At 41.2% G+C, this 11,187-nt stretch overlaps 1 long non-coding RNA gene across 1 annotated transcript; it reads right to left on the bottom strand.

Moving 5' to 3' along the window:
- Positions 1–1,933: 1,933 nt before the first annotated feature.
- On the bottom strand, positions 1,934–8,617 carry LOC142152883 (uncharacterized). The gene is made up of 4 exons (XR_012691411.1): positions 8,368–8,617; positions 5,468–5,762; positions 2,597–2,890; positions 1,934–2,024 (listed from the first exon to the last, which is right to left on the bottom strand). It is a non-coding gene; the product is annotated as an uncharacterized LOC142152883 (long non-coding RNA).
- Between the last annotated feature and the right edge of the window lie 2,570 nt (positions 8,618–11,187).

The following is an 11,187-nucleotide window of genomic DNA, read 5'->3' as shown; positions in this document are numbered from 1 at the left end:
TTTGCGAATTTTGATGAATCGGGCCCCCAGTCCTCAGGACTCCCTAACAGTGCAGGTTTTCCATATCTCCTTGCTGGAGCACAGGTGTAATCATTACTGACTGACACAGTGTAACAGATCCACAGATGGTCCTAATTATGTCACATGTGATCTGGAAAACCTGCACTGTTGGGGAGCCCTGAGGACTGGGTTTGGGAAACCCTGCTCTAGTGTATGGTTCTTATGTTTTGGCTATAGTGTTTCTGTACCTTTAGGGGGGAAAAATGCAGAAAAAGTAGTTATTTGTCTTTTGAACAGTTATCTAGGGAATTCTCCATGCCAGAATAATGTTTTTCTCCTACCTCCAACTACGACATGCTATAAATACACAATTCAAGGGGGAGCCGCCGGTGATTGCTATAACCCCACTGAGGAAGCAACTACAGGCCCTTGGTCATAAGGGTTTGATTTCACATATGTACTCATATCTCTTATATGAATCCACAGTAGATAATTTGAAAGGCCTGAGATATCAATGGAAAATAGATCTTGGTCCTTTAACATATAAGGACTGAGGGATGGTCCTGGACAGCACTAGCGGTTACACAGCGTCATTAAAGTTCCAACAAATACAAGTTTTCATATTACACAGGGCCTACTTGACTCCTATTAGATTGGCAAAATTCCGCCCCGGAACACCCCTAATTGTCCGAAATGTAATTCAGAGAATGGGAATTTTTGGCACCTTCTCTGGGAGTGTCCTTATATACAAACCTATTTGTGTAGGGTCACACGCTGCATTCAGAAAACTGGAATCGAGGTGTCCCTTCGCTCACCGGCCACTTGTCTCTTTGGACTCCGCCTGAAGGGCAAGGTTAATAAGCTGACAAAACTTTATATTTCCCAGCTGCTCATGGTGGCTAAGGTTAGCATAGCGAGGCTGTGGCTAGGCCGGCGAGTCCCTCGATTAAAAACTGGAAAGCACTGGTTAACACCACTATAGGGCATGAGAGATTTGAGTACACCAGTAGACAGGCCTTGACAAAATTTGAGGAGAGTCTCCTTTTTCACTTGTGTCCCCGAGTCAATATGTCCCAAACGCATGAGTCTTCGGTCCCCCTGGGTTTTAAGATAAATGTTAAAGGCTACATGTCGAATCTTGTATCTGGATTTTATTCATGTATGGGCATATGTGGTTTATGTTCCTAAACAAGTTCAGCACATATGTTGTAACTCTGCGCTGTTAATATGTCGGTAATTCTCCCTAAATGGTGTTATATTTGCGATTCTTTTTCTTTATGTTCTTTGTTTTTTTTGGTATGTTTGTACCCTGAAATACCAATAAAAAAAATACTGAATTTTAAAAAAATGTAAGTTATTTGTGATAATGCTGCAGTTGCTGCTGAGAGTGATGCACTAGGTGAGTGACATTAATTGCACTCTTTTTTAAAACGATTTAATTAGATGTGAAGGGGCAATTAGTGTTAATTTGTTGCATTATTTTACAAGGTACTATGTTATATTGATTTGGTAGGTTGGTCAAGATTATTTTGTTTAAAGGAGGTTAATGTTAATGTGTTTTTTTTATATGTACAGCTACTTTATACCTCATTCTTTTTTTTATTTAAAATACGTTATTACATTTATAGACATTGTACTTTTCTATTTTATTACTATTTCAGCAAGTGTTTTTAATTTTATTTCTTCTCAAAATCTGAGTTTACCCCTGTTATGGCACGTTTTATGTTGGTTGTACTTCACGTCCTTTAATAATACGTATGACTCATTCCATTGCCTAACATATTAGGAAAGTTCATCAATGTTCTTAAATTCACATAAAACTTTTTTAAAATAATCCAGCATGTTCAGGAGAACTGGAGAAACAAATATCTTCATATAAGATTAGCACAGGCAAAACTGAGGTGTACAAGGTATGTTTATTAAATAATGAATTGATATTTACGGTGAAGGTAACCTCACAATAGTTCAGAGATGTAGTTTAGTTGGCTGTTGATCTCGTTTTATGCTTCATGAGGATGTCTCACCTGGAAAAAGACAGAGGTGTGATAATAGGTTCCTGATATATGATAAAGATGTATAGGTCAGGATTCAAACTCATGACCCCAGTGTTGTGAGGCAGGAGTGCTAACCACTAGGCCACTGTGCTGCCCACTCTTTCCGTCCTTCCACATTTCTGAATTTATTCTCTCTTTCCCGACTCCTGCTTCCCCTTCTATCTTTCCCAATGCCTGTATCCTTCTCTGTCTTACACGATTCCTGCAACACCTTCTGTCCTTCCAAATTCCTGAATTATCTTCCTACTTTTTCACAGTTCCTGCTTTCCCTACTGTCATTCTCGATTCCTGCTTCCTATACTGTCTTTCTAAATGTCTGGAAATTCATCTGTCTATCCTGATTTACTTGACCCTTTTTTTTATTCTTATTCCTGCTCCCCCTTCTATATTTCCTGATATCTAGCCATAGCAAATATAAATTTTGAGAATATATATATATATATCCATATAGAGTATACCAGGAAACGATTACCACACCTCTGCAGGTCTAGAAACAGAGTCTAGCCTGAAAGTTACCAGTAATTAATATTCATATTAATTACCTGCTCCTGTGGTGGATCATTTGCTCCAAGCTTCGCTTCTCTCCTGCTGTCAGAGGCAGATGACCGAACTTGTACCATGGAAATATCTATGACATGGGATCCAGTTCACATGTGTCTCTGCGGGTGGAGATTGCGGTGCAGGTGATTTCACTCTCTTTTGAGTGTATGTTTTATGGTACAGATGTTCTAACAGTTGTCCTGAGTTGATATTTAGGGTGAAGGTAACCTCATAATAGTTCAGAGATGTTGTTTAGTTGGCTTTGATCTCGTTTTATGCTTCATGAGGATGTCTCCCTGGAAAAAGACAGAGGTGTGATAATAGGTTCCTGATATATGATATAGATGTATATATAGCAATTTGGGCCTGATTTAGGGATGAACGCAAACTGGGCATAATTGACGTGATAAAAATTGCACACAAAAATCACAAATATACTCCCACATGGTGAGCTGATTGGATACATAAGATGAATGCCAATTAACATATAACAGTAAATGAGTATGTATGAGTAAAGCATGATGATAATCTATTAGGTACTGCGTCCCTTTCTCTATTTCAATTTTCCTGTTTCCTTCTAGCTCTTTCCTGATTCATGTGTCCCCTTATGTCTTTCCTATTTTCTATGTTCTCTTATGTCTTTTCAGATTCCTGCTTACCCTATCTGTCTTTCTCAATGTCTGCATCAATTTCGACTCCTGCTTCCCTTTCTATCATTCCCAATTCCTGCATTTTCTACTGTCTTTCCAAATTCCTGTTTTACATTCCATCTTTCCTGATTTCCGCGTCACCTGATGTATTTACCGATTTCTGTGTAGCCTTCTGTCTTTTGCATTTTTTGCATTGTCTTCAGTCTTTTCTAATTTATTTGTCCCCTTTTGTGTATTCTGATTTCTGTGTCCCATCCTGTCTTACCTGATTTCTGTGCCCCTTAAGTCTATCCCGAGTCATGCTTCCTATTCTGTCTTCCCTGATTCCTGGAGTGTCTTCTATCTTTCCTGAATTCTGTGTCCCTTTCTGTTTTTCAAATTAACTGTGTCCTTCAGTCTCTTTCCCGACCCCTGTGTCCTCTTATGTCTTTCCTGATTTATATGTCCTCTTATGTCTTTTCAGATTCCTGCTTCTTCTTCTATCTTTTCCAAAGTCTGCTTCCCTTTCTGTCGTGCTCAATTTGTGCATCCCCTTCTGTCCTTCCTGGTTCCTGCATTCTTTTCTTTCTTTCCCGATCCTTGCTTCCCATTCTGTCTTTACCGATTCTCACATTGTCTTTGGTCATTCCTAGTTTAATTGTCCCCTTAAAGTCCATTCTGAGTTATGTGTCTCCTTCTGTCGTTCCTGATTTCTGTGTACCCTTCTGTCTTTTCCGATTCCTGCTTCCCCTTCTGTCTCTCCTGATACCTGTATTGTCTTCTGTCTCTCCTGGTTTATTTGTCCCTTTTGTCTATTACGATTTCTGTGTCCCCTTCTGTCTTTCCAGATTTCTATGTCCCTTCCTTTTTTTCCCCATTCCTCCATCCCCTTTTGTCTTTCCTGAATTCTGTGTCCCATTCAGCCTTTCAAGTTTTCTGTGTCTCCTTGTGTTTTTCCTGATTCCTGTGGACTCTTGCACCCCCTTCTGTCTTTTTTATTTCTGCATTTTTTTCTGTCTTTCTACATTTCTAGGTTGCCTTTCTGTCTTACCTAATTGCTGTATCCACTTCCATGCTTCCAGCTTTCTGAATCCTTCTTCTTTCCAGAATCCTTAATCTTTTCCTTCCATCCTTCTTTCCTGATTCCTGCTTCACCTTCTATTCTTCCCAATGCCTGTATCCCGTTTCTGTATTACTCAATTCCTGCTACCCCTTCTGTCTTTTCAGATTCCTGCATGACCCTTCAGTCTTTTCTGATTCCTGTGTCCCCTTCTGTTCTTCCAGATTCCTAAATTTTCTTCCATCTTTTTCCCGGTTCCTGCTTCCCCTAATGTCAATCTCGATTCCAGCATTACCTAATGTCTTCCAGATACCTGGAACTTCATCTGTCTTTCCTAATTTATTTCACCCCTTTATATATTCTGCTTTCTGCTTCCCTTTCTTTCTTTTACAATTCCCAGCTAACCTTCTGCCTTTCAAGAGTCCTGCACTGCCTTCTTGTCTTTCGTGAAATATTTTTCCCTTTCTGTCTTTCCCGATTATTTGTCTTTTCAGATTTCTGTGTCCCCTTCTGTGTTTCCTGATTTCTGTATCCCCTTCTGTCTTTCCCGATTACTGCATCCCCTTATGTCCTTCCTGAATTTTGTGTCCCATTCTGTTTTTCAAGTTTTCTGTGTCCCCTTGTGTTTGTCCAGATTTCGGTGAACTCTTGCTCCCCTTTCTGTCTTTCGTTATTTCTGTTTTTTCTTCTACCCTTACACATTCCTACATGGTCTTTCTGTCTTTCCTGATTGCTGCATTCCTTTCCATCCTTCCAGATTTCTGAATTTATTCTCTCTTTCCCGACTCCTGCTTCCCCTTCTATCTTTCCCAATGCCTGTATCCTTCTCTGTCTTACACGATTCCTGCAACACCTTCTGTCCTTCCAAATTCCTGAATTATCTTCCTACTTTTTCACAGTTCCTGCTTTCCCTACTGTCATTCTCGATTCCTGCTTCCTATACTGTCTTTCTAAATGTCTGGAAATTCATCTGTCTATCCTGATTTACTTGACCCTTTTTTTTATTCTTATTCCTGCTCCCCCTTCTATATTTCCTGATATCTAGCCATAGCAAATATAAATTTTGAGAATATATATATATATATCCATATAGAGTATACCAGGAAACTATTACCACACCTCTGCAGGTCTAGAAACAGAGTCTAGCCTGAAAGTTACCAGTAATTAATATTCATATTAATTACCTGCTCCTGTGGTGGATCATTTGCTCCAAGCTTCGCTTCTCTCCTGCTGTCAGAGGCAGATGACCGAACTTGTACCATGGAAATATCTATGACATGGGATCCAGTTCACATGTGTCTCTGCGGGTGGAGATTGCGGTGCAGGTGATTTCACTCTCTTTTGAGTGTATGTGTTATGGTACAGATGTTCTCACAGTTGTCCTGAGTTGATATTTAGGGTGAAGGTAACCTCATAATAGTTCAGAGATGTTGTTTAGTTGGCTGTTGATCTCGTTTTATGCTTCATGAGGATGTCTCCCTGGAAAAAGACAGAGGTGTGATAATAGGTTCCTGATATATGATATAGATGTATATATAGCAATTTGGGCCTGATATAGGGATGAACGCAAACTGGGCATAATTGACGTGATAAAAGTTGCACACAAAAATCACAAATATACTCCCACATGGTGAGCTGATTGGATACATAAGATGAATGCCAATTAACATATAACAGTAAATGAGTATGTATGAGTAAAGCATGATGATAATCTATTAGGTACTGCGTCCCTTTCTCTATTTCAATTTTCCTGTGTCCTTCTAGCTCTTTCCTGATTCATGTGTCCCCTTATGTCTTTCCTATTTTCTATGTTCTCTTATGTCTTTTCAGATTCCTACTTACCCTATCTGTCTTTCTCAATGTCTGCATCAATTTCGACTCCTGCTTCCCTTTCTGTCATTCCCAATTCCTGCATTTTCTACTGTCTTTCCAAATTCCTGTTTTACATTCCATCTTTCCTGATTTCCGCGTCACCTGATGTATTTACCGATTTCTGTGTAGCCTTCTGTCTTTTGCATTTTTTGCATTGTCTTCAGTCTTTTCTAATTTATTTGTCCCCTTTTGTGTATTCTGATTTCTGTGTCCCATCCTGTCTTACCTGATTTCTGTGCCCCTTAAGTCTATCCCGAGTCATGCTTCCTATTCTGTCTTCCCTGATTCCTGGAGTGTCTTCTATCTTTCCTGAATTCTGTGTCCCTTTCTGTTTTTCAAATTAACTGTGTCCTTCAGTCTCTTTCCCGACCCCTGTGTCCTCTTATGTCTTTCCTGATTTATATGTCCTCTTATGTCTTTTCAGATTCCTGCTTCTTCTTCTATCTTTTCCAAAGTCTGCTTCCCTTTCTGTCGTGCTCAATTTGTGCATCCCCTTCTGTCCTTCCTGGTTCCTGCATTCTTTCCTTTCTTTCCCGATCCCTGCTTCCCATTCTGTCTTTACCGATTCTCACATTGTCTTTGGTCATTCCTAGTTTAATTGTCCCCTTAAAGTCCATTCTGAGTTATGTGTCTCCTTCTGTCGTTCCTGATTTCTGTGTACCCTTCTGTCTTTTCCGATTCCTGCTTCCCCTTCTGTCTCTCCTCATACCTGTATTGTCTTCTGTCTCTCCTGGTTTATTTGTCCCTTTTGTCTATTACGATTTCTGTGTCCCCTTCTGTCTTTCCAGATTTCTATGTCCCTTCCTTTTTTTCCCCATTCCTCCATCCCCTTTTGTCTTTCCTGAATTCTGTGTCCCATTCAGCCTTTCAAGTTTTCTGTGTCTCCTTGTGTTTTTCCTGATTCCTGTGGACTCTTGCACCCCCTTCTGTCTTTTTTATTTCTGCATTTTCTTCTGTCTTTCTACATTTCTAGGTTGCCTTTCTGTCTTACCTAATTGCTGTATCCACTTCCATGCTTCCAGCTTTCTGAATCCTTCTTCTTTCCAGAATCCTTCATCTCTTTTCCTTCCATCCTTCTTTCCTGATTCCTGCTTCACCTTCTATTCTTCCCAATGCCTGTATCCCGTTTCTGTATTACTCAATTCCTGCTACCCCTTCTGTCTTTTCAGATTCCTGCATGACCCTTCAGTCTTTCCTGATTCCTGTGTCCCCTTCTGTTCTTCCAGATTCCTAAATTTTCTTCCATCTTTTTCCCGGTTCCTGCTTCCCCTAATGTCAATCTCGATTCCAGCATTACCTACTGTCTTCCAGATACCTGGAACTTCATCTGTCTTTCCTAATTTATTTCACCCCTTTATCTATTCTGCTTTCTGCTTCCCTTTCTTTCTTTTACAATTCCCAGCTAACCTTCTGCCTTTCAAGAGTCCTGCACTGCCTTCTTGTCTTTCGTGAAATATTTTTCCCTTTCTGTCTTTCCCGATTATTTGTCTTTTCAGATTTCTGTGTCCCCTTCTGTGTTTCCTGATTTCTGTATCCCCTTCTGTCTTTCCCGATTACTGCATCCCCTTATGTCCTTCCTGAATTTTGTGTCCCATTCTGTTTTTCAAGTTTTCTGTGTCCCCTTGTGTTTGTCCAGATTTCGGTGAACTCTTGCTCCCCTTTCTGTCTTTCGTTATTTCTGTTTTTTCTTCTACCCTTACACATTCCTACATGGTCTTTCTGTCTTTCCTGATTGCTGCATTCCTTTCCATCCTTCCAGATTTCTGAATTTATTCTCTCTTTCCCGACTCCTGCTTCCCCTTCTATCTTTCCCAATGCCTGTATCCTTCTCTGTCTTACACGATTCCTGCAACACCTTCTGTCCTTCCAAATTCCTGAATTCTCTTCCTACTTTTTCACAGTTCCTGCTTTCCCTACTGTCATTCTCGATTCCTGCTTCCCCTACTGCCATTCTCGATTCCTGCTTCCTATACTGTCTTTCTAAATGTCTGGAAATTCATCTGTCTATCCTGATTTACTTGACCCTTTTTTTAATTCTTATTCCTGCTCCCCCTTCTATATTTCCTGATATCTAGCCATAGCAAATATAAATTTTGAGAATATATATATATATCCATATACAGTATACCAGGAAGCTATTACCACACCTCTGCAGGTCTAGAAACAGAGTCTAGCCTGAACGTTACCAGTAATTAATATTCATATTAATTACCTGCTCCTGTGGTTGATCATTTGCTCCAAGCTTCGCTCCTCTCCTGCTGTCAGAGGCAGATGACCGAACTTGTACCATGGAAATATCTATGACATGGGATCCAGTTCACATGTGTCTCTGCGGGTGGAGATTGCGGTGCAGGTGATTTCACTCTCTTTTGAGTGTATGTGTTATGGTACAGATGTTCTCACAGTTGTCCTGAGTTGATATTTAGGGTGAAGGTAACCTCATAATAGTTCAAAGATGTTGTTTAGTTGGCTGTTGATCTCGTTTTATGCTTCATGAGGATGTCTCCCTGGAAAAAGACAGAGGTGTGATAATAGGTTCCTAATATATGATATAGATGTATATATAGCAAATTGGGCCTGATATAGGGATGAGCGCAAAATGGGCATAATTGACGTGATAAAAGTTGCACACAAAAATCACAAATATACTCCTACAGGGTGAGCTGATTGGATACTTAAGATGAATGCCAATTAACATATAACAGTAAATGAGTATGTATGAGTAATGCATGATGATAATCTATTAGGTACTGCGTCCCTTTCTCTCTTTCAATTTTCCTGTGTCCTTTTAGCTCTTTCCTGATTCATGTGTCCCCTTATGTCTTTCCTGTTTTCTATCTTCTCTTATGTCTTTTCAGATTCCTGCTTACCCTTCTGTCTTTCTCAATGTCTGCATCCATTTCGACTCCTGCTTCCCTTTCTGCCATTCCCAATTCCTGCATTTTCTACTGTCTTTCCAAATTCCTGTTTTCTATTCCATCTTTCCTGATTTCCGCGTCACCTGATGTATTTCCCGATTTCTGTGCAGCCTTCTGTCTTTCACATTTTTTGCATTGTCTTCAGTCTTTTCTAATTTATTTGTCTCCTTTTGTGTATTCTGATTTCTGTGTCCCATCCTGTCTTACCTGATTTCTGTGTCCCCTTAAGTCTTTCCCGAGTCCTTCTTCCCTTTTCTGTCTTCCCTGATTCCTGGATTGTCTTCTATCTTTCCTGAATTCTGTGTCCCTTTCTGTCTTTCAAATTAACTGTGTCCTTCAGTCTCTTTCCCGACCCCTGTGTCCTCTTATGTCTTTCCTGATTTATATGTCCTCTTATGTCTTTTCAGATTCCTGCTTCTTCTTCTATCTTTTACAAAGTCTGCATCCCTTTCTGTCGTGCTCCATTTGTGCATCCCCTTCTGTCCTTCCTGGTTCCTACATTCTTTCCTTTCTTTCCCGATCCCTGCTTCCCATTCTGTCTTTACCGATTCTCACATTGTCTTCAGTCATTCCTAGTTTAATTGTCCCCTTAAAGTCCATTCTGAGTTATGTGTCTCCTTCTGTCGTTCCTGATTTCTGTGTACCCTTCTGTCTTTTCCGATTCCTGCTTCCCCTTCTGTCTCTCCTGATACCTGTATTGTCTTCTGTCTCTCCTGGTTTATTTGTCCCTTTTGTCTATTACGATTTCTGTGTCCCCTTTCTGTCTTTCCAGATTTCTATGTCCCTTGCTGTTTTACCGCATTCCTGCATCCCCTTTTGTCTTTCCTGAATTCTGTGTCCCATTCAGTCTTTCAAGTTTTCTGTGTCCACTTGTGATTTTCCTGATTCCTTTGGACTCTTGCACCCCCTTCTGCCTACTTCTTTTCTGTATTTTCTTTTGTCCTTCTACATTCCTAGGTTGCCTTTCTGTCTTTCCTAATTGCTGTATCCCCTTTCATCCTTCCAGCTTTATGAATCCTTGTCACTCACCGGACCGTGAGTGCCTCTTCCCGGACATTTAGGAACCGTGGCCGTCCACCATCCTGAGGGTCTGCGCATGCGCAGCCCTTTTCTATACTTCAGTGTATACCCCTTTAACTTAATTGGCAGATCAGGCAACCTCCCTATATTAAGCACCTGTGGTCACTACCACGTTGCCTGATCTTGGAGTCTCATTCCTCATGAGTCTCTGAAGGTGTTCCTGTATTACTTGTGTATTCAGTGCTGCTGATTCCTGTGGTTTCCAAACCACTTCTACTACTGTGGTTCCATACCACTTCTACCATCAACTTTATCATCATGACTGTTTGCTGATTCCTATCCGCTGCCTCCGTGCACTACAGTCTTCTACACCACTTCAACGTTATTTTATATCAATGTGACTGTTTGCTCATTGCTATCCGTTGCCTCCGTGCACTCCAGCTTTTACCTCACTCACCTGCTTCTCATCAAGTCTGTTTGCTGATTTCTATCCGCTGCCTCTGTGCACTACAGTCTCCTGCTTGCAACTCGCCTGTGTTCAACATCGTGACTGCCAGCTGACTACTATCCGCTGCCTCTGTGCACTACAGTCTCCTGCTTGCAACTCGCCTGTGTTTAACATCGTGACTGCCAGCTGACTACTATCCGCTGCCTCTGTGCACTACAGTCTCCTGCTTGCAACTCGCCTGTGTTCAACATCGTGACTGCCAGCTGATTACTATCCGCTGCCTCCGTGCACTACACTCTCATCTCATCTTTGCTGTGACTTCCTCGAGACTGCCGCTTTTCATTACCATCTGCTACACTTCGTGATCTACAGCTCCGGCCCTGCGCTGCACTCCTGTTTCCCATCGCTGTTGGTTCCTGTGGTTGCTACTGGTTACCTCCGTGTGCCGCTGAGTCCTGCCGCTGTGGTCAGCGCTATCGTCCATCTCCTGCTGATCCACTCTCCACGCCTTCACGTGTTCCACTGGCCTCTACCCTCCTGTCAGCATTGGATTTGTATCTCTTCTACTACCCTCTGCTGGATCATCTCCATTCTCCTGGGTTTCCTATGAGTCCAGTTCCACGTGTTGCTGACTCCTGTGGATTCG

This window comes from Mixophyes fleayi, chromosome 4 (genome assembly GCF_038048845.1).
Source record: "Mixophyes fleayi isolate aMixFle1 chromosome 4, aMixFle1.hap1, whole genome shotgun sequence".
Lineage (NCBI taxonomy): Eukaryota > Metazoa > Chordata > Amphibia > Anura > Limnodynastidae > Mixophyes > Mixophyes fleayi.
Note: the sequence above shows the minus strand (reverse complement) of the source record. Positions and strands in the feature narration are given on the sequence as shown.